The sequence below is a fragment of the Alosa alosa genome, chromosome 4 (assembly GCF_017589495.1).
Source record: "Alosa alosa isolate M-15738 ecotype Scorff River chromosome 4, AALO_Geno_1.1, whole genome shotgun sequence".
Classification (NCBI taxonomy): Eukaryota; Metazoa; Chordata; class Actinopteri; order Clupeiformes; family Clupeidae; genus Alosa; species Alosa alosa.
This window is the reverse complement of record NC_063192.1, coordinates 1,606,944-1,634,256: the sequence shown is the minus strand read 5'-3', so window position 1 is coordinate 1,634,256 and position 27,313 is coordinate 1,606,944. Positions and strand designations below refer to the sequence as shown.

At 39.2% G+C, this 27,313-nt stretch overlaps 2 long non-coding RNA genes across 3 annotated transcripts; both read right to left on the bottom strand.

The window, feature by feature from the left end:
- Positions 1-1,520: 1,520 nt before the first annotated feature.
- On the bottom strand, positions 1,521-11,215 carry LOC125293904. Its single transcript, XR_007193451.1, has 4 exons — positions 11,102-11,215; positions 2,164-2,211; positions 1,943-1,988; positions 1,521-1,848 (listed from the first exon to the last, which is right to left on the bottom strand). It is a non-coding gene; the product is annotated as an uncharacterized LOC125293904 (long non-coding RNA).
- Positions 11,216-21,953: 10,738 nt separating this feature from the next.
- Positions 21,954-23,350, bottom strand: LOC125293844. 2 transcript variants are annotated; one of them, XR_007193445.1, is made up of 3 exons: positions 22,464-23,350; positions 22,237-22,376; positions 21,954-22,143 (listed from the first exon to the last, which is right to left on the bottom strand). It is a non-coding gene; the product is annotated as an uncharacterized LOC125293844 (long non-coding RNA). The 2 variants fall into 2 exon arrangements; XR_007193444.1 differs by having other exon boundaries at positions 22,253-22,376.
- Positions 23,351-27,313: the final 3,963 nt, after the last annotated feature.

Here is a 27,313-nt window from a genome sequence, read left to right as displayed (position 1 = left end):
AAGTGGCGAGGACTCCTAACGCGATGTTTTGAAATGCGTCTATATTGTCTACAGGATCTAACAATCGCGAGGGAACTTGCATTGTAGGCATAATTAAGGGATGCAATAACACCACCAACAACCAAAACTAGCCTACTCATTGTCAACATGTACATTAAATGTAACATTTCATGTGAATCAAATTAAAATGTTTTCTTTGCAAACGTAGGCATATGGTGACAGATTAATTTAATAATGCTGCTGTGTGAATCACGGTAAGCACGAATGAAGTGGCCATTTCTTAATGGGACCCACTGTATGGAAGTGGGCTGCCTGATTTACAGACGATGGTTTAGAGTAATATGAAGTATTCCTTTATTCTGAGATACATCTGAGATAGACTACATCAATAGGCTCTCAAAACAACCCCAGGCTCACAAAACAATCCCAAACAGACATAAGGTCTTTATAGAGCAAATCCATATAGATTATTTGTCAAATAAACCAGTAAAACATAATTTGTCGGATGGAATATATAACATTCACACTCATAGCTTATATTTTTTTAAATAAATCAGTGAAAAAGTATCCTGACAAACAAGCAGCTTTTTAATGCCTTGGTCATATTTCATAATTTCAATTCCTCTCTAGGTTACCTGATAGCCCAGTTTGAGAGGCGCAAGACGCGTGACATAGAAGCTAAATTCGAAGGCAGGCCAAAGGTAAAATCCAACGAACCGCATTCAACCCGCAAGCCAATAGTTGAATAGCCCTCTCCTAGAGCTTTTGAGATATTGCCACTGCTCCAACACTGAAAGGCACTGTTACAATGCCTGGATCAAGCCAGGTTCAGCATAGCGTATGCCATTGTCTGCTCACGTTGGTGACCTGACCAGGGCAAGCACACTTTCGCAGTTCCCGCCGGAAATGCAGTCTAGTTCTAATTATGTTTCCCACTGTAGCCTAATCGTAATTTCTAATGTTTTGCATGGATGTGCACTGGTGCGTGTTCATGGAGGATAAAAATTGGTGCTTCGTGCACCGGCCAATATGACTGTTGACAATGGGCTCTTAAAATAACATAAACAACTCGCCATAGACTTCTGACTAGGTTTCTCTTGGTCAGTGGCGTAATACGTTTCAGGTGGTGTACAATAATGATTTTTTAGACAATGCACTAGGTCACTCCCTAGGTTGTTAATTACCACACCCCTGGGCGCATTGTTTAAAAAATAGAAATGCAAAATAAGAAAATAAACTTTGCGCCGGGTGGAAAATGAGTTTTACGCCATGCGACAGGGTGCAAAATAGGGGCCTAAATGAAAATTGCGCTTTTTGGCTAGAAATACTTTAGGTGTGTTTGGCGTACATAGAAGAATAACTATACTGAAAAGAACCCCATGTCTAATGAGAATTATGGTAGAGGTGAAGATGGACTTTCTGGACAATCTGGGGAGATTTTGTAAAGACCAATGGTCTTAAATCCCTTGCTTCGTATTCTCTTTAGCAGAGGTGCCAATAATTCTGGAGGGTATTGTATAGACACTGTACCAACTTTGATGACACAAAGAGCAATTATTCTAAAATCACACTTTTTATTTCTTAAAAAATAACCGTTTTGGACATACCTGATACTCACCAGACAACAACGATTTGTAGTGTTCTTGAAAGGATTAATGTATTTTGAGGTATATTCTTATCTTACACTTACCATGCTGATATAATGTTCATTTCCTATAAAAACACATTCTTCTGCGAAATTGGCACATAGCTGGCCTGCAAAAGATGCTGGAATTGTGGATGTAATCGATACCCGTATGTGTCCAGCAAATATTGCTAACTTAGTTACTTCCCACTCGTAGACATGACCTGAAAAAGCACAGGGATGAAAATGAGCAGTCATCACAATTTAATATTTTAATGCTTTGATTAAAAGCTAGTTTTCTTAGTCATATGTACTTACCAAACTTGAAGGGGCAGTGGACATAGTGGCTGTTATTCAAAGAAAACTATGAAAGTAAAAAAGTGTCACTCTTTACTAAACCAAACAAAATTATAGCAACAGCAATGTTATGTAACAATACATAAACAAAATCATAAATTGTAAGCATGATGTTAACATTTTCATTTATCAGCTTTGTGTTCATGATCCACTGCTTAATTGATTACGACACACAGCATTACCTGAATACACATTTGTGGGTGCCTGTCCACATCAGACACATCATAGTTCTGAAAGCAGAAATGGGGAAATTCGCAAATTTCATCCACTTCAGAGAATACAGTATAATCAATATGATCTCATAATGTATTTCACTACGTTTAAGCATTTCACTGGAACATGATGTTTTATTTGTTTGCTAGTACAGACGTACTATGTCAAGATTTATTTGTCTTCAAATTTCTATTGTCCATTTAGTTTAAAAAAAAAAAAAAAAAAAAAAAACAAGGATTTAATGGTGGGCACTTTTTCAAACAAGGATGGGTAATGGTGGGCACTTGATTTTCAGAGACAAAACACTTAACCAGATGCACCTTGTTCAAAATTGGCATGAGTATGATAAATGGCAAAGGCATAGTGCATACTTCAAATGAGGGCACAGTGACAGGAAACTGATTTGTATGCCAGGCCACATCAAAACAGGAAGTGGATTTAATTGGTGATATTTGTTTTGATCAGCCTCATGGTTACATGAATGAGTCATAGAACAGTTTCAAGTACGGTTAGCACGGACATACCATACGGGTATATCAGTGTTTACCAGAGGGTTTATCCAGTGGTTAAAGTGGGATTTGGCAGGTGGGGAAACCCTAAAATCCAGTGTCGGTGCAATGGGGGAAAATTACTCACCGTTGGACAACATATTGAGTATCATGGTGTAGCAATAATTTTTTTGACAAGAATTGCTAGTTTCTTGGTCACCCCTGTCAGTCAAAATAGCCCCCATATTGAAATACTAGGGGTGTCACTAGACCTAAGCTACACTGGGACACAAGCCCCCATAGGGGGGTCTGGGGGCATGCTCCCCCGTAAGAAAATGTTGTATACAGTATTTTAACATTTAAATGCTTCAATCTGGTGTACTTTGAAAATAAATTCAGAGGTTAGATTTGCTTATTTTTATCTATGGATGGAAATGTTTGTACTGTAGCCGAAACTGTTTTGCACACACTAGGTGGAATAGTCATGATGATGATAGCCTACAGCAATAAGTTCACAGCTACAAAACATATTTGCTGAGTTTCACAGTTCAGAAATGGTCAAAAGTGTACATTTCAGCACTCCATGAAATTATACAGAAGTGGTCACCTGTGCTGTTCAGATAGTTCAGGGGTATTCAATTAATCTTCAGCGAGGTCCAGTTACGGAAAATTTCCTCAAGCAAAGGTCCGGAGCATCATAATGTTTAACGTGCGTGTTTAGGCTATGTATATGTATGTAATAATATTAGGATGGATGGATGGAGCCTAGTTTTAGATAGATAGATAGATAGATAGATAGATAGATAGATAGATACTTTATTGATCCTCAAGGGGAAATTCAAGAAATAGATGATGGTAGGCCTAGGCCTAATGTTTAATGTGAAATAAAATAAGTAGCCTAAAAGGCAACATTCGAAATGAGGAGAAATAAGGCAAGATAAGAGTAGCCTAATTGGGGAGAAAAAACTGAGTAGCCTTGGCTATTTTTAAGATCTTAACGTGAACTTAAAATAAAATTTGAGCTGAGACAAGGATGGATATTCCACAGCTGGTTCCTTGAACCCATTAATCAGCAAGTTTATTTTTTTTTTAATTTTTTTTTTTTATGTTGACCCGAAATCCTGGAAACCCAGGAATATCACGTTGTTGGGCAGTGAATGCATGTAGGCTTAACTAGATTGTGGTGGATCAATCATATTGCCTTTTTAAATCGTAAAATATTCTGTGGTCTCAGTTCACTGTTGAATGGGCCTAGCCTACCCTATGCTTGCTCAAAATATATGCTTTGTCTAGTAGAGGTGCTTCAAATCGCCTGTCTCAGAATATAGGCTATAGGCTAGAAGAAGTCCAGGGCAATTCCGTGCAAAACTGTCACATCCATATTTAGTTGGCGTTACGGACGTGACAGTTTTGCGTGGTATTGCCCCCGTATCGTTATATAAAGCTCTGTTCGTCTCGCTGTCTAGCTTTCTCCTCTTTGAGCAATCGATGATTTGAAAATAACTTAGGCTACTTATCGTTAACTTAGATATCCATCTGATTGTTTCTCGTCCCGTCTCCTCTCCTCGCTCGTTTCAGGCTATCAGTCTCTTCCCCATAGTAGGCTACTTTACTCACTGACTCGACTTTATCAGAATTCACAAATTTCACTGGCTGAGTAGCAGCAAGTTTAAATGATGGTTCCTGAAGCTCCTGAAGTAAATGCTGTTATCCTAACCAACTAAACATTTAGCTTAGCTTTGAAATCTTACGTGAAAATCTAAATTAGGCTATTATGGTCTGGGTCCGGATAGGATCACGTCACGGTCCGGACTCGGACCGCGGTCCGCCATTTGGTGATGGCTGAGATAGTTAATCAAAGATAAGTCATTGAAATGACCATCTATAGGCTACATGCTATAGCTTCCTTTTCCATTCTCAGCTACCCATCTGGGAAAGTATGATTTTTTCCCTTCATATTTTTTTGCATTAATATCACTAGGAAGCATGCCAGTAGACATATATATTCCTATCTGTTTAGGCAGGATTGTCTGTAATCTGGCAATATATGAACCATGATGGTGGGACACTCTGGCTAAACATTTTACAAACATGTATGCAGGCTACTGACATAAAAAGTTTAGTACATTTTGGCCCAAAAGTTGGAGACCATGTAGAAATGTGTTACTAAACCGGATTAGTCGGGAACCGATTATTGTACAGAGGCATGCTTTATATCCTTATAAACGGTAGGACCTGTTGTTTATTGTGATATATGGTTTGCCGGTAACATTTTATGGTAAGGGTACATGAATTATCATGAATTCATGCATAAATGAATTCATGATTGTATTACTTCACTCCTTTATATAAATCATCAGGAATTTACATGAGTTCATAGTCTGTCATTAATGACCTCATGCATAAACAACACATCAACTACAACTCAACTCAAGGCAGTTGCTTGCCTCCCATCTGCACCTGGACAACTGTCGTCGGTTTGGCTGAGTGGAGTGAAACCATCCGTTCGTGAGTACACTTACACTGACACACACACACACACACACACACTCAGTCTCCGCCATGAGCGACCGGCGAGTCGGACGGGCATTGTAGCGGTGGCTACCCTGCCTTCCAGCTCATAGAGCTGACTTCAGTGCACCAATGAGCTCCAACGGCCAGCGCTTGGGTTGGGTTATTATAGTGGATGAAATCCACTATCTTGAAATTTCCTGGCTTCTTCTTCTTCTTCTTATGATGTCATAATGGCCTAAAGCCAGCTGCGCTCGTTAAGCTCCCAGAGTAGTTCCCGGGCTAATCAGAACACTGGCACAGGTGTCACCTGTGAATCCAACTGTCTCAACTACTAATGCATACAATCTGGCGCTCCCTAAAACTACACATCCTGTAATTAAAGGGCCGTTTATACGAGAACGATTGCGAAGGAAGACGACAAAATATTTTATCATAAGTGCCTTTCGTTTACAAAGCGACCCCGTCCGCATCGGGCTTGAAGACGAAAAAATCTGAAGACTCCTTCCAGAGTGTAGAGTTTTGAAGACGACCGGGTTGCGTCTCCGCCTAAACGGCTAAACCAAAGATCCTTGATTACCTCTCTGGCTAAACTGTCAAATTAGAATGTCTGCGCGTGACGTACCGGGGTTCTATCATACCACCACGCATGTGTCTGGAATGCATATCCAATCGAATATCACATACTCTTGCATCTTCATATAAACAAAGATTTCCCCCTGAGAATGCTCGTCTAAACGCGAATAAAAAAATGAAGACGAGATGCCACTTCTGCGTCTTCTCTTTTCATCGTCACCGTATAAATGTAGCTTAAGTTGTGCGCATGCGCAGTAGCTTTTGCCTAGTGTCATGAAGAAAGTTTACGCTCTTGGTGTCTCCTGAATGAAACTTACGTTTTTCTACCACACCCAATGTAAGTTACAATTAATTTGTGTTTTTTATTCGAATGGAGTGTGTGAACGACTCGGCTAGTTATCTTCTACTCAAGCAAGCAAGCAAGCTGGCGTTAACGTTAACTGTTTAGCAACGTTTGTATGAGTGGTAGGTTGTGGCGTAAAATGACTTGATTGTAGGCTTAGCTGTTAGTTTGTTGTTCAGTTGAACATATTTAGCAAACAGCTGTCCCCCTTCTATTTCTGTTAGGTGCCTCTTCACTCTGCTACTGGAGGATCAGGCTGACTGCAACTGCTATGGATGGCAGGAAAACACAGTACACGTGAATTTCTAGATGAAGAGTAATATATATATATATAATAAATATATATAATAATAATAACAAGTTGTCAATGGTTATTTATGCAAGCTTGTGTAGCCTAAACAAGACATACCTAGGCCTAGCCAAATTTATCCTGGCTGTAGATAAAGCAGGATATGAATTTTCCAATATTTTGCCAGATTAGGCTAACAGTGGTTTACTGAGGTTTAATATCAATTGAAATACCATTGAAATCACGTTGATCTTTAGTTTGGTTGTAATTTCAACATTGTTTTAGTTTTTTTTTATTTTAGTGGAAATACCATTGAAATCCCGTTGATCTGTAGTTAGAATTTCAACGTTGCTTCAATATTAATGAAGGGTGCAAAACTGATGTAGAATAAATGTTGCAGTGCGACGTTGATTCAATGATTTTAACGTTGACAAAGTAATGTTGATTTTAACATAGGTTCAATGCCTAATTGTTATCTGGGTGCAGAATGAGCAGTCATCAACACCAACTGAAAGCCCCGTTTTGCAGGTAGTCTTGCATTGCATACCATTAGGCTTTCTCTGAACTACAAGACCAGCTTTCGTGCTTGTGTCACAACTTCAGAACGGCTTGACGTACATGCTTCAAATTTGGTGTGAACATTTGTTTGGACTCAATGATGAAGTAAAATGTCAAGGTCAAACCCACCTTGAGTGTGATATCTCAAGAATGCCTGGCACACAAGGTTTTTTGGTACAAGGGTTTGTATGAACTCAAAGATTAAGTGATTCAATGTTTTTTTTCAGGAATCTCAATAAAGTATCTATCTATCTATTTATCTATCTATCTATCTATATTGGGAACAGTTTAGCTTAAGCTAACAGTGTATTTAACCGTTAGCTGCTATCTGTTAACTTTAACATTAAGGTTCACCCTGCTCCCCTCAGAGTGAATTGTTCACTCGCTAACGTAACATTAGTCTACTTGTCAGGGTGTTGATTCCCTGTTGCTTCTCATTGAAGGTATTTTATAAATGTCATTCCTTTGATTATTACTAGTGAATAAATATTCTTTATTGTTATATTTCATTATACTTCGGGTGTATTGGCCATTCATTCCTGTATGCATCCACCACTAGTGTGATTACTATTTACACATACATTCTATAATTCTTATTCTGTAGGAATACACTAGCCTAAGGTAAGTGTAGTATGTTTACAGTGGAGGCACTGCGCTATTGAATTTATTGTCTTTAATTATTAGCCTATTGGTATTCAGGAATCTCAGCCAGCTCACCATTCCACCGCTGAGAATTCACCATTCGAGTTTGCGCCATTGTTTTATACTGATTGAAACTAGTGCCTGAGCACACTCGTTAATAAAGGGTTACACATGTATTAATGGACAATAGGCTGTTTTTTCTCTGTTAATATTGACAAGCTGGAGTGCCAGCCAACTACTTTACAGTTAACCTAACGTGCAAAGGTTGCAACGTTCGTCATTGACCGGCTGATGAACAGCTAGAGCCATATAGCCCTGCATTTGACATGTTTAAATTGTGGAATTTTAACATTGCTTCACCTTCGACTTTAACTTCCCTCCAACATCTATACGTGCTTCGGCTGGAACAGCAACTGTAAACACAGCGACTTCATCTGCATGCGTGAACTGACACATGTGCACTCAAATCAGACAGGAGACCCATGAGAAGTGAGAACCTAACGTTGGGAAGGGACAACAGGGGGGACAACGGGTGTTAGTGAAGCATGGTTCTGTGTTCCTGAAGGACAGGCAGGCTGCAATTTGATGGTAGCCTACACAAAAAAAATTAACTCACCATTTATTTTAAAAATATCATCGCGCTATATCATTGGTATGAAAGAATATATTTATTTATTAATTTATCTGAGGTGGGGGAACTGCGTTCTACCCCGTTCCCCCCACTTTAACCCCTGAGTTTATCTGATTTGGGGGAGCTCCTGTCTTGCCAGGATCAAATCATGCCTATCATAGCGCGTCGGTGCAGCAAAAGTTGAACTTCTCAACGCAAGCGACGGGAGCAACGCGATGCAATGGACCCAAAATTCAGATGGCAACGGATGACGTAAGCCCATGTAAAGTGGATGGGATGCTTCTCCAGCACTGCACCGCACACAACTGTGTGTGGGAGCCGTAAGGGGTCTTGTTTGATAATATTGTTTGAACATGTCATGCAAGTAGTTTGGCCCCATCCCCTTCAATGACTTAAAAACTAACAGAAGTGCTTTAAAATCAATTCTATATCTAATTGGGAGCCAGTGTAACGACTTTAAGATTGGGTTGATATGATCTGTTCTTTTTGTTTTAATAAGGACCCTGGCTGCACTATTCTGTACCATTTGTAGTGGTTTTAAAGTCTTTTGGGGGAGTCTTGTTAAGAGCAAATTGCAATAATCAATCCTACTAGAAATAAAAGTGTGAATGATTTTTTCAAGATCCTCCTTCAACATAAATCCTTTAAGTTTATTTATGTTTTTAAGATGAAAGTATGCTGATTTTGTGACTGCTTTAATGTGACTGTTAAAATTTAGATCATTATCTATAAGGACCCCGAGGTTTCTTACCACATCCCTCGCAGTTAAGCCCTTCATTTCAAGCAAGGCAGAATCTTGCATCTTTCCTCCTTCCTTCCAAAAACTACAGCCTTGGTTTTATTTTTGTTGAACTGGAGAAAGTTCTGCGATATCCATGTATCTATCTCTTCAATGCACTGACAGAGAGTTTCAATGGGGGTATAGTCATTTGGCATCAGAGGTAGATCAATTTGTGTGTCGTCAGCGTAGCTATGGTAGGAGATTGATTTGTTCTTTATGAGTTGACCAAGTGGGAGCATGTAAAGGTTGAAAAGCAGTGGACCTAGAATTGAGCCCTGGGGAACTCCACAGGTCAAATATGTTGGTGTTGAGGAACAGTTTCCAATTTTAACAGAGAAAGTCCTGTCCATAAGATAGGATTTTTAGCCAGCTGATTACAACACCTGTGAAGCCAACCTAGTGTTTCAGTCGATGAAGCAATATGTTGTGGTCCACAGTGTCGAAGGCTGCATGAGGTCCAGTAATACTAGGATGGATGCCTTGCCTGCATCTGTATTTAGCTGGATGTCACTTATGACTTTGGCAAAGCTGTTTTTGTGCTATGATTAACCCGGAAACCTGACTGAAAGTTGTCCAGGCAGTTGTTAAGTGTCAAATTAAATAGGCTATTTAATTGTATCGCTTTATTACAATTAATCAACTCAACTTTTTATGAGATAGAGAGACCCCCTTAAAGACAAAAAGATAATTCGAGCACTGCCCCTTAAAATAATAAAAAGACATGGCCCTCCCCTATTTTCCTCCGGTGGTCCATTCCATAAATACCGAATGGTTCCTTACTTCTGTTCTGGGCGCGCTTGACATCTTGCAGCGCTGCAGAGATCTGGCTGAATCTTACAGTACAAAACATGCATCACATTCAGCCAGATTTGCACAATGCTGGAAGAATATCTTGATTTATCTGTAGTATCCATATGAACATTACCACAGAAGTGTAAGGCTATTTTTGTCAGTGGTTTAAAAATAGTGATTTATTTTTGACGTGTGTGTATGCCCACTGCAACACAGTAAAAACCATTTCATTGCTAATGCAAACAACGATCTAACTCAAAATTCCTCAGATTAACATAATTTTGCTCCCAAACGAAGTTTGAACCTATTATCAACCACAAATAAACCCAAGGTTGTTTTAACACCAGAACTTCCCTTTAATAAAGTGTTTGTACAGGCAGTAGTAAGTTAACAGCTTCGTAAAATCAGTAGGCTAACTCAATGTTACAGCCCACAGAACAGAAACCAATCTATAGCATTTAATAGTCTTTATTTAAGGTAACACTCCATTTAGAAGAATTTGACTTCTTGTATAGGTTCTCATTTGTTTTCCTATCTCCTCTTTACGCTATCTTTACGCGTTCTCATTAGTAATCACTGTATCTTCCTTATCACATCTGTAAATATGACCGCTGCTACCCAAACGTGCTACATTGTTGGCCCGTTGAATGGCTATGCCAACAATGGTTCATTAAAACAACATAATTTATCTTTTTCAGTTATCATACTTATTTTAATAAATAAGAGGATTTAAGCAGCTGGAGGTGTCCGGGCCTGTCTGTCCTCTTCTCTAGCTTCACCAGGCTGACATTGGCACATCATATAAGATCACGTAAACCATCAAGTTAGCCACAAGCCCATGCCGCTTACTCCGCTCATGATATGTTTTGGTAAATGTAGCAGACATTAAACGGTTAAAACAAAGTTGTTAACATGATTAAAAATTTGATTTTCACCAGAGGTGTACAAACATGTATCTAGGAAACTTCTTAGTGATCAAAATTATTCGTCTTTCCTTGACTTTAAACATGAAATATGGCCTTAGAGCATGTCTGGTATACAAATTATTTACTGTTTAATTTATTTCATCACAAAACTGTGAAAACGGATGGTAAAAATTTGAAGACAAAGTAAAATGTTGATATTTCCCTAAATAATATCAATTAAAGCAAAAATATCAATTTTAACATCAAAATCCAGCATAATTACACAAGGAATTGGACTACTACAGCTACATGATTTTCCGTTTTAAAGCCCAAATCACTTTTACAAAAGTATAATGTAAGGCTTCAATCACATACTTTGAACAATACCTACCAGACCAACTACTTCTAGTATGGCGTTGGGTAAAACTGCACAGTCAGCCAGACGGGCACTGCTATTCCAGCAAAGTTTTGCAGAGGGAAGTTCAGCAGGACAGAGCGGGTGCCATGCCAGTTTAGAATTATTATAAACTCTTATTTCACTGGAGAACAAGACATCCAGAAGTCCTGCAGGATAGTAAATATATTGGAAATGTCACTAGCAAATGTGAGTCATTGACATTAAATGATTCTAATTCAAATTTTGTTGGAATATATTTCAGGAGCTCAGAGACAGAACTAGTGTTTCCAAGTAATTAGCAGTGCATTAAATTGCAAAAAATGTGATGTAAAATATCATGTATAGTTAAAGGTGTTACTAGGGTAGACATGGTGGTTGCTATGCTAATTAATGCTGTTGCTAAGATGCTATTCATGTTGGTTGCTATACAGGTTGCAAGGGAGTACTTGAACTTCACATGAAGGTTGATAGACAGTTAAATGTATGTTTATAGAGCATCACAGTCCCGCCCACAGGAGTTTCCGGAAGTAAGAATTCAATGCAATTTCTCCATTGACAATTCGGGTATAAGCCATAAAAACTTAACTGCACATGGTAGACTCAAAACCAGCTAACGGCTGTACTAGTTTATTGTATATGGTCATATAGAGGGCTTAAAATTCAAGGGGCACTAACCTTGTTTTGAAATAAATGTCTTTTAATCGCGATGTCTTGGATAAGTACTTCATTACCCACAATCCTGAACAATCCCACAATCCCACAGTGATGCCTCTGATTGGTGGAAAGTCCGTTATGATCATAGTTTGAAACTTTATCAGCGAAAATTATTGACAAAGATGGCGGAGTCTTTTATTGCCTATAGCGAAAATTTTAATGTGAATAAAAACTTTCTAGACGAACATTGGTACTTGTATCAACAAGGATTGTGGTTTATATATCACACGAACTCAGTCAGGGCCAATACACCATCAAATAGAACACTGTAAATGCTAGTTTAAACACTTAACTTTTCAGGTAGCCGATAGGCTAATCATTAGCCTTTCAGACATTGTCATGTCATTATAATGCTGCTAACATTAATGTTTTAGTGACCTTGTTGTTTCTATGAACATGAATTGTTGTTTATAGGAAACATCAACTTAGTCGAGGCATAAAAAGCCCTGTATCTCAAAAAGTACTTCAACTTTTGAACTAGCTAGCTAGCTGATAGCACATGCAAGCTGGATGCTACCACCGGCTAGCAGCTAGACACTGCAGTAAAATGGTTAGCAAATCGTCCATGCCCCCGTGAATATTTCACTGTTTCAAGGACGAAATCAAGAGTGTCCAAAGGGGTGAAAACCATTTTAAATCGGGTCACATTATTGACTGTTGTGTGTCCGAGGGTTAGCTTGTGGGTTGTGTGGTGAGTTTTGCAGGGAGGTTGGTAATGCTAGTTAACATTAGCTAGGCCTAGCTACTAGCTAATAATTAGCTAGTAGCTAGGCTACTGTAGCCTTCATACTGTAGGAGTCATATCATCAATCATTAACCTAGAAATACTTCTTCATACATTTAATGAACATTTTGTGTAATAATTCACAGCAAACTGAATATGGTGGTCCAAGAGTAGACCATGCACCGGTCAATGTATCAGGATGGCAGTCAGATACGAAGCACTGCACAATGTTGCTAACGTTAACCGCTTTCACACACACGATATAAAATACACGATGGTAAATATAACATTCAATACCAAAACACGATTATTTGCACGATTACTCCTGAAATAACTGCTATTAACTGCACATTCACTATATAAAAATCACTGTTTGGAGGAAAGGGTTTCGCGTGCTGTCGCCGGTTGGAAATGATTTTGCGCTGGTTCGTGCATTGCTTATATATTATTCAGTGAGGCGTTGTGGTTTATGGGATGAGTAGTTCCTTCGCTCGGAAATGAAAATATGTACACAGTCTTGCACCTTTGACTTTTTTTAGACTTTCTCTACATTTTTTCACTCAAAATGGTATGTTGTATGCTTATGAGTTACTCCGTAGCTGATTAGCCTAAGACATGCTCTAAAACTCTTTAGATACGGATTTTTCCAAAACGGAAACAATGGGAGAAATGAATGGGAAATTTACTTCCGGAAACTAAGCTCTCTCGGAGGAGGGGCGGGACTGTGATGCTCTATAGGCAGATAGTTTAATGGACTTTGAGAAAGAGATAGTTGAATGGATGTTGATAGACAGATAGTTTAATGAATGGATGACTGATTTGAAGTAGGTATAGATAAAGTTGGATGGAAGGTGCCTTGTATCAATATTACTAGTGTATCTGAGATGGTTACTAGGGTGATGGTAGTGTAGACATGGTGTTAAATGTTAAATTAAAGTGTAAATTTTGATCCCAGGGTGTTTTTCTGCATTAACACACATCAAATAAGCAATGGAGACAGTATTTTTCGTTGATCAACCACTACAGAGCTTGGCCCGGTATATGCTATAGCCCCAAATCGCAAACAGTGGATTAGCTTGGGGCAGTGAGTCAAACGCTTCCCAAACCAGTAACATTGTTCAAAACAGCACCAAACCTTGTCAGTAGCTTGCTCAGGGTCCCTCAGGTACACATAAAACAAAGCACCAACAACGTAGTTAGCGAACCAGGAGTTTTTTACAGAAGACTGTTAAGAACACTTATCACCCGGAGAGAAGAAATACTCTTTTCTGATTGGCTGGTGGGGTGGCTATTAATTCTGAATAACAGGACACTGTTCCATATCAATGCTTATGAATGGTAACTATAACAACCATAGTAGGACGACGGTTGCAGCGCTCTAGAATCTTTGGTTGCAGGCTTCGCAACAATGGAATCAACTGTAAACAAGCTAAGTGGCCATGCTAAAGTTGTACAACAAGCTGAACTAGTGAGCTTCTTTTTAAACGGAACCGCGTGTTTCCTTTGCTTTACAGTGGCAACCGGCTGATAAGCGGGTTAACGGCCTTCGAGGTCCAGTTATACGGAATTAATGGACTCGGGCGGAGGCAACGCAATCCCCTCGCCCTCGTCCATTAATTACGTATAACAGGACACCTCGGCGGCCGTTATCCCTTACTTACCAACTGTCCACCTACCAACTCCTCTCTAAGGAAAGTCCATATAAGTCATGATCCGTGTGAGATCTCAGTCTTCTGTGAGATTAACAGTCTGCTCTAATAAACTCTGGGCTCGCTAACTATGTCTCTACACATGAACTCGAGCATTAGGGTCATTCCACATCAATTCAACCAGGGCCCATGCACTTAGGTCTCAAAAAATTCTGAAAAAATTACCAGGTGTACCTATGTTACCCAGGAGACACACTGTAAAATTACTTTTATGTAAGATCAATACTTTCCAAGGTACAGCCAGTTTTACAGGGGGAGGGGGGTGTCGATTTTGTTCAGCCTCTTTTTTTGTCAAAGTTCACAAGCCCACAGCGCAAGAACTAAACCATGTAGGAGGCTCAAATTTTGCATGCTGGTACATAAATAGGAATAGTATGTAGCAAAATCATCACTTTTGGTCTGGATGATCCTGTATGGTCATAGCTGTCCCTCAAAGTTGATCAATTGACCAATTTGACTTGTCTTATGCAAATCTTTCTTTTTTATTTTCCACCCTGAACATGGGCAAAATGCCCCGGTGAGATCATTATGTTTTATATAGAGTTACATTACATTACATTTAGCAGACACTTCTTGACCAAAGTGAATATGTCAGCTATATTACAAGGGATCACACTGTCCCCGGAGCAACTCAAGGGCACAACGGTGGAAGCCGGGAATTGAACCGACTACTGCACGCTAGCTCCTTAACCACTACACTACCACCTGTGGTTGTATAGAGTAACCTGTGGTAACTCTATACAAAACATATTGATCTCAATGGTGCATTTTGCCCATGTTCAGGGTGGAAAGTAATAAAGAAAGACAAGCCAAATTGGTGTTTTTAAAAAGAAGGGATCATGGAAAATAAAGAAATATAAAAAATATTTGTATATTCCCACAAGGTGTTTGGGTGCTCTGAAAATGAAAACCACAACGATTTTTCAGACTTGTGAGGTCTGCTGTTCAGACCCTGAAGGAATTTATTTTCTGTTCATTGCTTTTTGTGAGTGTTTCTACTTATATCAGTAATGAAAATAAATCAAGAGCCTATGTTGAGTACAAATATGTCCTCTGAAGGCCTAAACAGAGCCCAGCCAAAAACTCCAATAAAAGTTTGATCAACTTTGAGGGACAGCTATGACCATGCATGATCATCCAGACCAAACGTGACGATTTTGCTACATACTATTCCTATTTATGTACCAGCATGCCAAATTTAAGCCTCCTACATGGTTTAGATCAGTGGTCTCCAACACGGTGCCCGCGGGCACCAGGTAGCCCGCGGGATGGCTATGAGGCGCCCCCAGCGCACCTTCTAAAAATAGCCAACAGGTCGCCTGCAGATCACGCTCTAAAAACACGCGCCATTGTGAAGTTTTTAATAGATATTTAAGTCTAGACCAGAACCATTTTAAAAATGTATGTAGCCATAGATCTGTTGGTGATACCTTATAAATTGTAGCTGCGTTACATTTTAGCCTTTGGCTCCAAATCCGTTTCCCTTTCAATCTTTAAACAACAACGGAAGCGGAGCGCATACACATGCATAGACATAAATAGACTCACATGCATAGACAGTAAAGGGGGAAAAAACTTGCTTGTCTGGTGTAGCCAATGGAAACATATCTTTGCAAAAGTTCTGTGGCCATTCCATGTTCGTCAAATACGGTTCTTGCATGATTGTTTAAGGACTGAAAAACAATTGCTTTAGCTCACAGGCCTTTTCTCCTCCGTAGGCTACTGCCGTATAATAGCGCTGAAAATTTTGTGGCATGCATGACTGAGCAGGACTGTGCATGACCTTTTTTGTCAGATCATGGAGAGATTTCAGGTGTGCAATAACTTTAAAAGGAGTTTTCATATGTTAGGGTGGTATGGGCGATTACTATTGAAATGTTAAAACCGAATTGTCCACTGAAATCCCCAAAATTCCCAAAAAGGTTGGAGACCCCTGGTTTAGATCTTGCGCTATGGGCTTGTGAACTTTGACAAAAAAAGAGGCCAAACAAAATCGACACCCCCCTCCCCCTGTAAAACTGGCTGTATCTTGGAAAGTATTGATCTTACGTAAAAGTAATTTTACAGTGTGTCTCCTGGGTAACATAGGTCCATTGACGTGGAGTGACCCATTAAGAACACACAGAGTACACAAACAATGTTCAAAACCTTTCTTTTTAGTAAACTTTGTGTACACAAACAATGTTCTCAATGCTCGAGTTCATGTATAGAGACCCTGGTAAGTCATCATCTGTCATGGATTTTCCTTTTCCCCCTCGGTGCCATCCAATCTCTTCTGTTTGTTCTCTTGTCTTCCAAACACACACACAAACGCACACTACCCATAATGCACCACACACAGCTTGGCCATGATGATGTCACATCTCACTCTCTCTCTTGCATTTGCAAGTTACAGTTGCATGCAAATTGTAGTTGTAATTGCAATTCTGCACTCCATCCATCATGCAATATAGTCAAGTCAACATTAACTCATTGGCTGCCAAAGACGTCTATAGATGTCAATTCAAATACAACCGTTGACTGCCAAAGACGTCTATAGATGTCAATTACGTTTTTCAGCGGGGCGGGCCGGGGAACGATCTGGCGGAGCTTGTCACTAAAAATCAGGCTTGTAAACAGAGAATTTAGTGAACTAAGCAAGGTGGCAGCAGTGTCACTTTGGATGGGAAATGAGAAAAGACTGTAGACAGCAGAAGAAGAAGCTGCTGAAGCCGCTATGGCGAGTCCCTTTACACACTCCTGAACAGTAAGTGGCGGTATACACACAATTCTGTAATCCGCCAATAAACAAGAAGAAGAATGGCTGAAGCCAAAGTGTATTGCATACAGCTAATCAAGCTAGAATGCTATGATCGAAGCAAAGAGAATATAGCGACGGTTAGGCGTAAGAAAAAGTTCATGAACTGTAGGCTACTAACACCTATGGCTAACACTTGAACAGAGTCGCACACACACGCACACACACAACGCGAGTAGTGTCGTGATTGTTGCAAACAACCGAGACCAGAAAGAGGCGCAATGTAAAGCCAAAAAACAATCAGAGAGAGTAGATGGATAGATATCAGATCTGCTGCCAGTGTCGACTGCTTCAAGTCTCTCCTCCAAACCCATCAGTTTAGGATAGCTTTTAACCTATAATCTACATGGACCTTCTTTTATTGTCTTTTTAAATTGCTCTCTACTACTTTTAATTGTACTGGCATATGTCTGCTTCTATCCACACGTGCGACTGCCTGTACACTTTTTGTGTGCCTCCCAATTTTTTATTTTTTATTTTATTCTACTACCCTACAGTGTTCAGTGCTTTGAGTACATGATAAAGTGCTCTACAAATAAAATGTATTATTATTATTATTAGTATTATTATTATTATTATTATTATTATTATTATTATTATTAATAATAATAAATATAGATAGATAGATAGATACTTTATTGATCCCCAAGGGGAAATTCAAAGTCTCAGTAGCCAACAGACATCACACACAACATGCACTTACAGCAGAAAAAGTAATATAAGTATATAAATATAAAAAAACTCCACTGCACAATAGAGACAGTAGAATATAAGAAAATACTAAAATACTAAATATACTAAATAAACTAAATCAAATATGCATATAGTAAATAGCTTAAATTAGTAGCACAAAGAGGCCAAGCGGAGGGAGTAGCACAAAATACAAGAAACAAAAAAGTTAATTCTTCACAAAAAGCTTGTTTTCTCCATTTTTGGTCAAAAACAGGTGTTTTTGGTGAAACCAAGCTATGTTCTACTGCCAACTACTAAAGAACAGAAAAAGGTAGAAACAGTTTTTTCCTGATGAAAGAAGAGAGTCTACTCTTTCTGTTAGTAGTTTCGGTCCTTACATAGTCATAGAACTCACTGTTCTGTCGGTCTTGGAAAATCAGTCAAAATGCTATAAAACGCTTGGCAGTATGAGGTTCTCTGCACTGAAAATGGGTGGCAACCAATGAGTTAAACAATCCAAACAAACTAGTAAAATTACCAACAAAAAATTAGCAGAAGTAAGTAGTGCAACAAAATTCATATGAATGCTGATGTTTTAACAGTAAACTCACCATCTTGAGTCTGATTCTCAAAGGGACATGTGACATTCCTCTTTGCATCAAGGTGATCATAATATACCTGCATAATAAGACCATAACCAGTACAAATTACTAAAGTATTAATTGTATATGTATTGCTTTTATAAATGGAGTCTTGGTCAATTTAACTTGAAAGTTTAACAATAATTTACAAAAAAAACTCTTTAATGACAAAGTAATTTTAATTCATTAAAAATATATAATGTAGAATAAGTGGCTCAAAGTGACTGACATAATTAAACAGCGGTCCAGCCAATTCAGAATCAGAATCAGAATCAAGTTTATTGGCAAATAGGTTTTCACATGCAAGGAATTTGCTTTGGTCTCAAGGTGCATGACATTACGGAAGCGTATTGCGGCCACACTAAAATAAATAAAAAGGCTCAGTATCATGTAATTACGTGTAATTACGTAAATTACGTTTCTTGTTATAACAATATCTTTTTCAAGTTTTAACAAGATATTTATTACGTTATTACATAAAAATATCACGTTATTTCTTTGTATTTTTGGATTTTCCTGGTTACCGATCTCTGGACTGTCTTTGGATTTGATTCTGCCTGACGTTTTGTGGACTTTCTGACCTGGAGGATTACACAGACTTTCACTGGAACATTTTGTGTTACCTTTTCGTGAGTAGCGAGGCTACCTTTACTTTGTGAGTAGACTGTTGCTGATTTCACAAACTCTGGTCTACAAGACAACTGACTGTGTGTGTTGGGCCTTTTATTAAAGATACATGCAATTCCTGTCTCTGTGTCTGCATCTGGGTTCATAATAGTCTTGCTCGTGACAAACTCACCCATTAGAAGTTAACTGTGAAAGAACGCAATGCCTTGCAACGAGTGGTGCTTTCAACTGAGCGCATCTCTACAACTCCTCTCCCCTATACTGTATATGTATGCATATATCTATACGTATTCATGTTATTTCATTATTTAATTTAGTCACTACTGACTAGTATTATTAATATGTTATCCATTTTATTTATACTCTTTCCCATTTTGCACAGTCAGAGTAAACCAGGTTTACATTTCACTACAAGTTGTACACTGTACACAAGTAAATCTCTGAATATGAATTTCTCTTAAATTTACAAAATCTTAGCAAACAAAAAGCTCTACAAATTAGATTTATCTACAGAGATGTCTCTCTACAGAGTTTGTTTACTTAACTTACCCACAACTAGCACATTAAAGTGAAGAGCTACATTGTACTCCAGCACAAGTATTAAAAAAACACAATAAAGTGTAGCTTGTGACACCTAAGTCAGTTAGATGAGCTCAAGATTTAACAGAGAACCATTTGAGGGTACTAGTCGAGTAGATTCAACACAGATCCAAAAATCTGGCTAGTGTGGCCTGGCTAGACTGAAATAAGCATAAGGGCGGCATATGGAACCATACAGGCAGTAGGCCTATCTTAAGGTAGGGGCAATAATTAATTGATTTTTATTATAAGATTATATAAGAACACTTGGTTAGATTTTATTTTTTGCAACGTAAAGAAGTCAGTTTTTGCTAGAAATAGATGGTGTTTGTTGTGGGGCAATTCCACGGAAAATGGACTTTTTGTCACATCCATAACGCCAGTGAAATGCCTTGGCATTTGTATGATAATTCATTTTTTGTGCATTTTTTCTCATGTACATTCTTCAGATTCACATCATACCATACCATCACATTTTATTGGCGTTATGGATGTTACAAAAAACTTAATTTTCCATGGAATTGCCCTGTGCTACTGCTATTAACAGTGATTCAAACAGTAATACTACAAAATTAAATGCCTTACCTGTATGCACAAACATGGCAGAAGATATGGAAAACTGATATTAGTAGAGCGGGAATGAGTAGTATCCATCTGAAAAAAATATATGAAAAGAAATTAATGCATATATAATTATGTAAATTATGTAAATCAGGTTTATCAGCCTCTGCAGGTCTCTGCATTTATCCCATCCGTGAATTAGTGAACACACAGAGCACACAGTGAACACACAGTGAGGTGAAGCACACACTAACCCAGAGCAGTGAGCTGCCTTGCTACAGCGGCACTCGGGGAGCAATGAGGGGTCAGGTGCCTTGCTCAAGGGCACTTCAGCTGTTCCTACTGGTCGGGGATCGAACGGGCAACCCTCCGGTTACAAGCCCGAAGCCCTAACCAGTAGACCACGACTGCCCCTAATTAAAATACAGGTAAAGATCAACCTACCAAAAAAGACCTCACCTGATGTTCAACTGGAGGAGCAAGTGACGCACATGTTGTAGCAGACCTGTTGCGGTAGCATAGCCTGATGTTCACCACAGGGCCACCTTCTGTCATTATTAAGAAGCTATGGGTCACAATATCCAATGAGTAGTTGAAGTGTGGCACTACAGCAATAAAGAAAAACTCTTAGTATCTGCATAAAAAGATATTAATTAAAATACCATATGTAGCTAAACAGACAATGCAAAGTTACTATGGTGTCGCTAGGGCAGACAAGGTGGTTGCTATGCTAAATAAAGTGGTTGCTATGCTGGTTGCTAGGGTAGTCATGTTGGTTGCTATAACTGTTGCTAGGGTGATGTTATGGTAGTGTTTGCTAGGTTGTTGCCTGGTATTTGAGATGGTTGTAAGGGTGTTGCTAAGGTAATCATAGTGGTTACTATGCTATATAAAGTGTTTGCTATTTATGTTGCTAGGGTAGTCGTGTTGGTTGTTATGGTGGTTTTTATACTATATAAAGTGGTTGCTATGCTGGTTGCTAGGGTAATTATGTTGGTTACTATAGCTGTTGCTAGGGTGACGTTATGGTAGTGGTTGCTAGGTTGTTGCCAGGGTACTTGAGATGGCTGTTAGGGTGTTGCTAGGGTAATCATAGTGGTTACTATGGTATATATAGTGGTTGCTATGTAGGTTGCAAGGGTAGTCATGGAGGTTGCGAGGTAGTAAATGAAGTTGACATGGATGCTGATGGATGTTGATAGGTAGTTTAATCAAGACTTTGAACCGGTTCACAGCACAAAAACGAAAACCAGAAACTTTTGATGTTTTGCTAGGAACAGATACGAAACCAGAAACTTTACATTTGTTCTGGAACAGATACTGCATGAAAAGTGGGATTTTCGTCCCCGTCAATGCCTGGAAATCTCCCTAATTTTCGGCAGTTAACGACAATTTACAGCCTGCGAACGTCGCATTTGTCTGTGCCACATATTGTCGGAAACGAACTATGACGTATGTGGAGAGCTCACAGAGTGCTAATGACTTTAATTAGCCAATGAATAGAATCAAAAACGCGCCTAGCTTGAATTTCCTTACTCAGTATGGGATGAAACCACTACTTTTAAACAAGAAAAATCATATGATTGGTTGGCAGATTTGTCACTATTGGTCACCCTGGGTCATTATAAATGTAAACCCCATATATATACTCATATTCCTATGCTATTATGTTGTATATTCATGTCATTGTTATCCTATGTAGGTTACTACACTATTATTACCATCAAGGACATGAATGAATTTATTGAGGAAAGGAAAATTTGCCAGGAACATGTTTATTCAAAGAAAGAGCTTTATTAGCACAGACACACATGGCTACAAAGTGAGATCACCCCTCACAACAAATTAGAAGCTCACAAGAAGCCCAAAATCCTGCAGCACCGTGAAGTGGCTGTTTACCACCTCGGAGCAGTAGGTAACTGGCGGTATTCTGTCAGAATTCGGTCCATTTTGCAGATGTCTGTGGTGCGTTGCCTTGTAGTCTACTTCGGAGTCTGTCTCGCTTCCAGCAGCTGTAAAAACAATCAATAAAGACAATCAGTAATGCGTGATGCACTGTGTGGGCTATGGAAACAACACATCTAATGCACATGAAAAATAGTCACCAAAAATGGATCTCACTCTCTTTCTTCTTGATCGACTCCGAGCTGAACTCTTCACAGCTTCCGCATGCGATATGCAACGTCTGGTTGTTTACCTGAAGCTCCTGCGTAGCCTACTGTCTCGTAATAGGTCTTACAGGCAGCTGGAAAACAATTAAATGAGAGTGGTATGAATAAAAAAGTAACAGTAAAATTGAACAAGGAATGAGAAAACAGTAAAAGTTACTTACACGCAATGACTTCATGACATGCAGACATAGCTCTGAGTAAATAGGAGGTCACGGCCTCGTTATGAGGCGAGGTTAGTCTGTGAAAACAAAATGTACGGTTAAGATCGGTCTCTATTAACATATTTATTTCCTTATAGCTTACAGAAGAATGAATGCATATTCTTTAAATCTTACCCTTACTCCAGTTTGTAGCGCCTACAATTTGTTTCCGAGTGAACACTGGTCGGTAGGCTACGGCTGAAGGATACCGCGGCTCTGATTTCCCGACGGCTGATGTCCCTCCTCCTGGCCCGATCTGATGAAGTAACCACTCGTCTGGCACTAGATGATCCAACGCTCACCATTCCTCCAAGCAAAGGGAAGTGCTCGTTTCAAGGTCCCCTCTTCTAGAAGGAATGACCGAGCGCCAACGATCGCGGATGTGTTGTTTTTGAACCACATTCTTACATCCAAGTAAAGTGAAGTAGCCTAACCAAACTGTAGGCTAGCCTTTCTGTTTGAATTTGCCGGCGAGCCGCACACTGACTGTTTGTTTACCCTATCAGCTGTTCTACTGGCAGAAGCGACGGGTGGGTCTTCAACTGCTCACTAGAGGAATTGTCTCCCCTGCTGGCGTGGGGGCGTAATGGTTGGACTTAGCTCATTATTGGAGCTTGTAGGGAACAGACATGTCATAGCCAGCATCATTTCTGCCTGTTGAGCGCCTTGCTGGGAGTTATGTGGTTAACACATCCACTGTGCATTTAAGCAAGACCAAAGAAAAGGTCACAGTCATGCAACTATGCACAGAAGACTGTGATGTTTGCATGGAATGCACCTTTTACCTTTGTGGCAAAGCCTGATTAAAACTACCATATTTTCAAGTCACACTTTTTTTCATAGTTTGGCTGGTCCTGTGACTTATAGTCAGGTGCGACTTATACATAAAAATATTAGTGCTGTCAGTTAAACGCGTTATTAACGGCGTTAACGTAAACCTATTTTAACGGCGTCAATTTTTTTATCGCAAGATTAACGTTCTTTTTGGTGTAACAAACTTTGTCGTTTTTTTCACATGCTGTTGCAACAACTAGTAACGTTAGAACAACTACAACACCACACCAGATCTAGCTAGACCGGATGGAATGGAACGTTGTATGTGCTGCGCATTACGCGCCCCCTTTTAGGGGAAAGATGACTGATATAATGGAAATCTATGCTGCATCAAAGTGGGGAGCGAAAAGAGCTTATAGTAAACTTACTAAATCTTGAAACAAACGTGTATAAAAGGCACAAAATAAGGTTGGTGTAAGAGTTATCTGTGTGTTTATGGGATTAATGTGATGTTCCTATGTTTTGCTCTTTCCAGTTTACTAACAGGAGTGTCACGAATGTATCGATAGGCACAGTCAAACTGCCCGTGGCTGACTAGCCTATAATTAAGTTCAGGAAGCTTAACTTTACATGTCATAACATCAACTAAACATAAGTCACACATTTATTCTATCACTTGTAATATGAACGTAGCCTATTTCCTACAACTAGGTGAGATACTTGGCTATGTTATACTGAAGTTCCACAGTTGGCTAGCCAGCAAGCTAACCATTTTGCATGGAATATTATGGTAAGTGTAGCTACATGCTAAATGTGTACAATACATGCATGGGGTATTGCAAACGAATTAGGTTGGTAATGTACATCGTTTCGACATGAGCAAGTTACATAAACATAATTCTTCATAACTGCCGTATTAGTAAAATGATTGAATGTCCTGTGAATTTATAACTAGATGTAACGTCAACGTGTGATTACTAGCTATCTTTCCCATTGGATCAATTATATGTTAACATGTTTTCCGCTAAAATGGGGCGTGATGCAGATTAAATGTATCTTTATGATGATGCGCCGTTAGTAGGCTACGTAAAGGCATGTTGCACACACTTGGTTGGGCTTACGAGCCGGCCAAAGAGTAGTAGCCTAGGCTGACGCATTAGTTGTGTGCCGCCAAAGATTTTATCACCATCACTTGTTCTGTTATCAACATTCCTCTTTGGCTGCTACTATTTGTGATGCACTCTGCTTTCGACATTCATTTACATTAGATTCCATTCTTTTCAATACAACTCCGTACACCAGCATCACACTTTGCCGCCGTGTAAATCACGATTCAGTTATATTTGGTCGACGTTGCTCCATAAAATCTATTGTTCATCCAGTGTTTGCCTGTTAAAAACTTTGGCGTTGATGTGTGTGGCAAGTGACAGTGCACCATAGACTGTAGGCCTATAAAATGGCAATGCCAATGCCATGAAAAGTTCCTTATTTTCAACTGAACTCAAAGATAATGAATATAGTATGAATCTAATATTTTCTGTTTGTTATGCCTTTATAATGTGTGTAGGCCTACATTTTGTGCATGCACTTCTGCGGTAGCATTTATTTCAGTGTATATCAACGATATTTCTGAAGAATATATTGTGTTGCCTCAAGTCTGCTGCACATCTTTTGAAATTTGATTTGAAATAATCAAATAGACCTACTACGTCTTAAAGTTTCTTAAAGTTAAAGTAACTTGCTTTGCTTTCATTTGAATCCCAATCAAGATACACAATAATTGCTTTATTGTTAATATGGACTCCTGGAAAGTTCAGAAATGCAAAATAATAGAATTTTAATCATATGATTTAATATGTGATTAATCGTGATTAACTATAGGAATTCAGCGATTAATCATGATTTGAGCCCAGGGACTCGCTAGCGCCCCCTTAGGTGACTGATCCCGTGGTTGGCAAATATTTAGAGGTGGTTAACATAATCGAAAAGTCTTGAAATTTGGCACACACATCAGGTGTCTCACAAAGCAGCTAGGTAAAAAGCTTGGCCCGGGTATGGCCTATAGACTCGCTTAGCCCCCTTCGCCCCATTAGATGACTGATCCCTGGTGGGCATATACTTTCAGCTACAAACACCAAATTTGGTAGGTGTGTGTATCTCCCCAAGATGAACAACTTTCGTATGTACAATGCATTAGCCACGCCCAACAGGAAGTGAGGTATTTGGGATTTTGTGCAAACTAATATGTGATGAAATATGTGATGAATCATGATGCCAAAAGAGGTGCTTCCCATGGGTGAAAATGCATGAAATTTGGCACACACATCAAGTGATACAGTGAATAGACAGGGATAAAAGCTTGGCACCGGGCGTTGCCCAGGAACTCCATAGCGCCCCCTTATGTCACTGTGACTTGTGGTTGGCGTATAGTTTTAGATACACACACCAAATTTGGTGGGTGTATGTAACTCCCAAAACCAAACAACTTTTGTATTAACATGCCATTAGCCACGCCCACATGAAGTGAGGTAATTGAGATTTTGTGAGTTGTGGACATGATCACTTTTAACATACTCCTTCTAGACGGTTGATCCGATTCATGTCAAAGTTGGTATACATGACGCCGAGATGTTCCTGATTATAAATTGTGAAGCTTTTTTTTGATATGTTGTAATTTGCAGAAATGGCGAAATTATTAATTTTAATACCCTTCCACATAAACAATAAATGTGTCATAATTCACCATGCATGGCTTGAAATGTTTTAAATTTCACAGGTCATTGAAGACCATGTTAATGATAATATTCACATGCCCATAATGCATGTTTGGCATAGCGCCACCAACTGGCAACAGAAAGAATGACAATTATACTGATGCCATATGATCAATTTGAACATACTCCTCCTAGACGGTTTGTCAGATTCATTTGAAATTTGGCAAATATGCCAAGATGTCGCTGATGTTAAATTGTGAAGGGATTTTTGATAAGTTATATATTTGATATGATTTTAATATCTCACCACAGAAACAGGAAATGTGTCATAAATCACAGTGCATTGAATGAATAGTCTGAAACTTCTCAGGTTAATAGATATCATGATTATGATGATATCCAGACACCCAATGGGCCTGCCTGACATAGCGCCACCACCTGGCCAAGCAGGAAATGTGCCAGAAATGGACAATGGAAATGGTGCCATCTTTGCTGCCATCTTAAGGAGAAAGTCCGTAGAATTTCAAGTGTGCTCTGGAAATTTGAAATTAAAATTGCCGTTTAAAAAAAAAAAAAAAACATAGTCCAGTATTTATTTTGAAATTGAAATGAAGTTGTATGGACTGGACTATGTTTTTAAACTTTTTTTGAACGGCTAATTAAATTGTGAATTTCCAGAGCACACTTGGCAATCGAACTCTAACGGACTTTTCTCCTTAAGATGGCAGCAAAGATGGCAACATTTCCAGAAAGGTACTGGCTTGATGAAATTCATTCTGGACTCTCTGTCCGACCACATAAAGACCTCGGGATACTTCGGTTTGGCTTTAGGGACCCTCTACTCACTACTACGTAAGTGCAATGTTGTTTGGAACTGTAGAAGAGGTATAAAAATAGCGTTTTGTAGAGGCGAAATAATATGCCCTTCTCACTTTCACGCTAACGAGCTTTGACTAAAAACGGTAACATCGAACTTTCTCAAAACACATCCGAATGACATGATTTGGACGTCAACTCAACGTATGTACTCCCAATCATCCGTAAATCGATCTAAAGTGCATTTTACTCCGGATAATTCCTAGCCTGGGTGTTCCCATGCTGCCTTGCGCGCGATTTGATTCACGCTGCTAAGGCAGCCTGGAGACCATGGAGCAAATTTTCGCCTGAGATAGGGAACCAATCACAGAACAGGTGGGAAAGCAAGACGATGATGAGCTATGCACAGACGCATTTGATAGACATCCGTGGCACCCAATAAACGGATCTGGGCATTTTTTTCAAATACGAGAAAATGAACGTTTGGTTCCCAGACCACGTCTCATT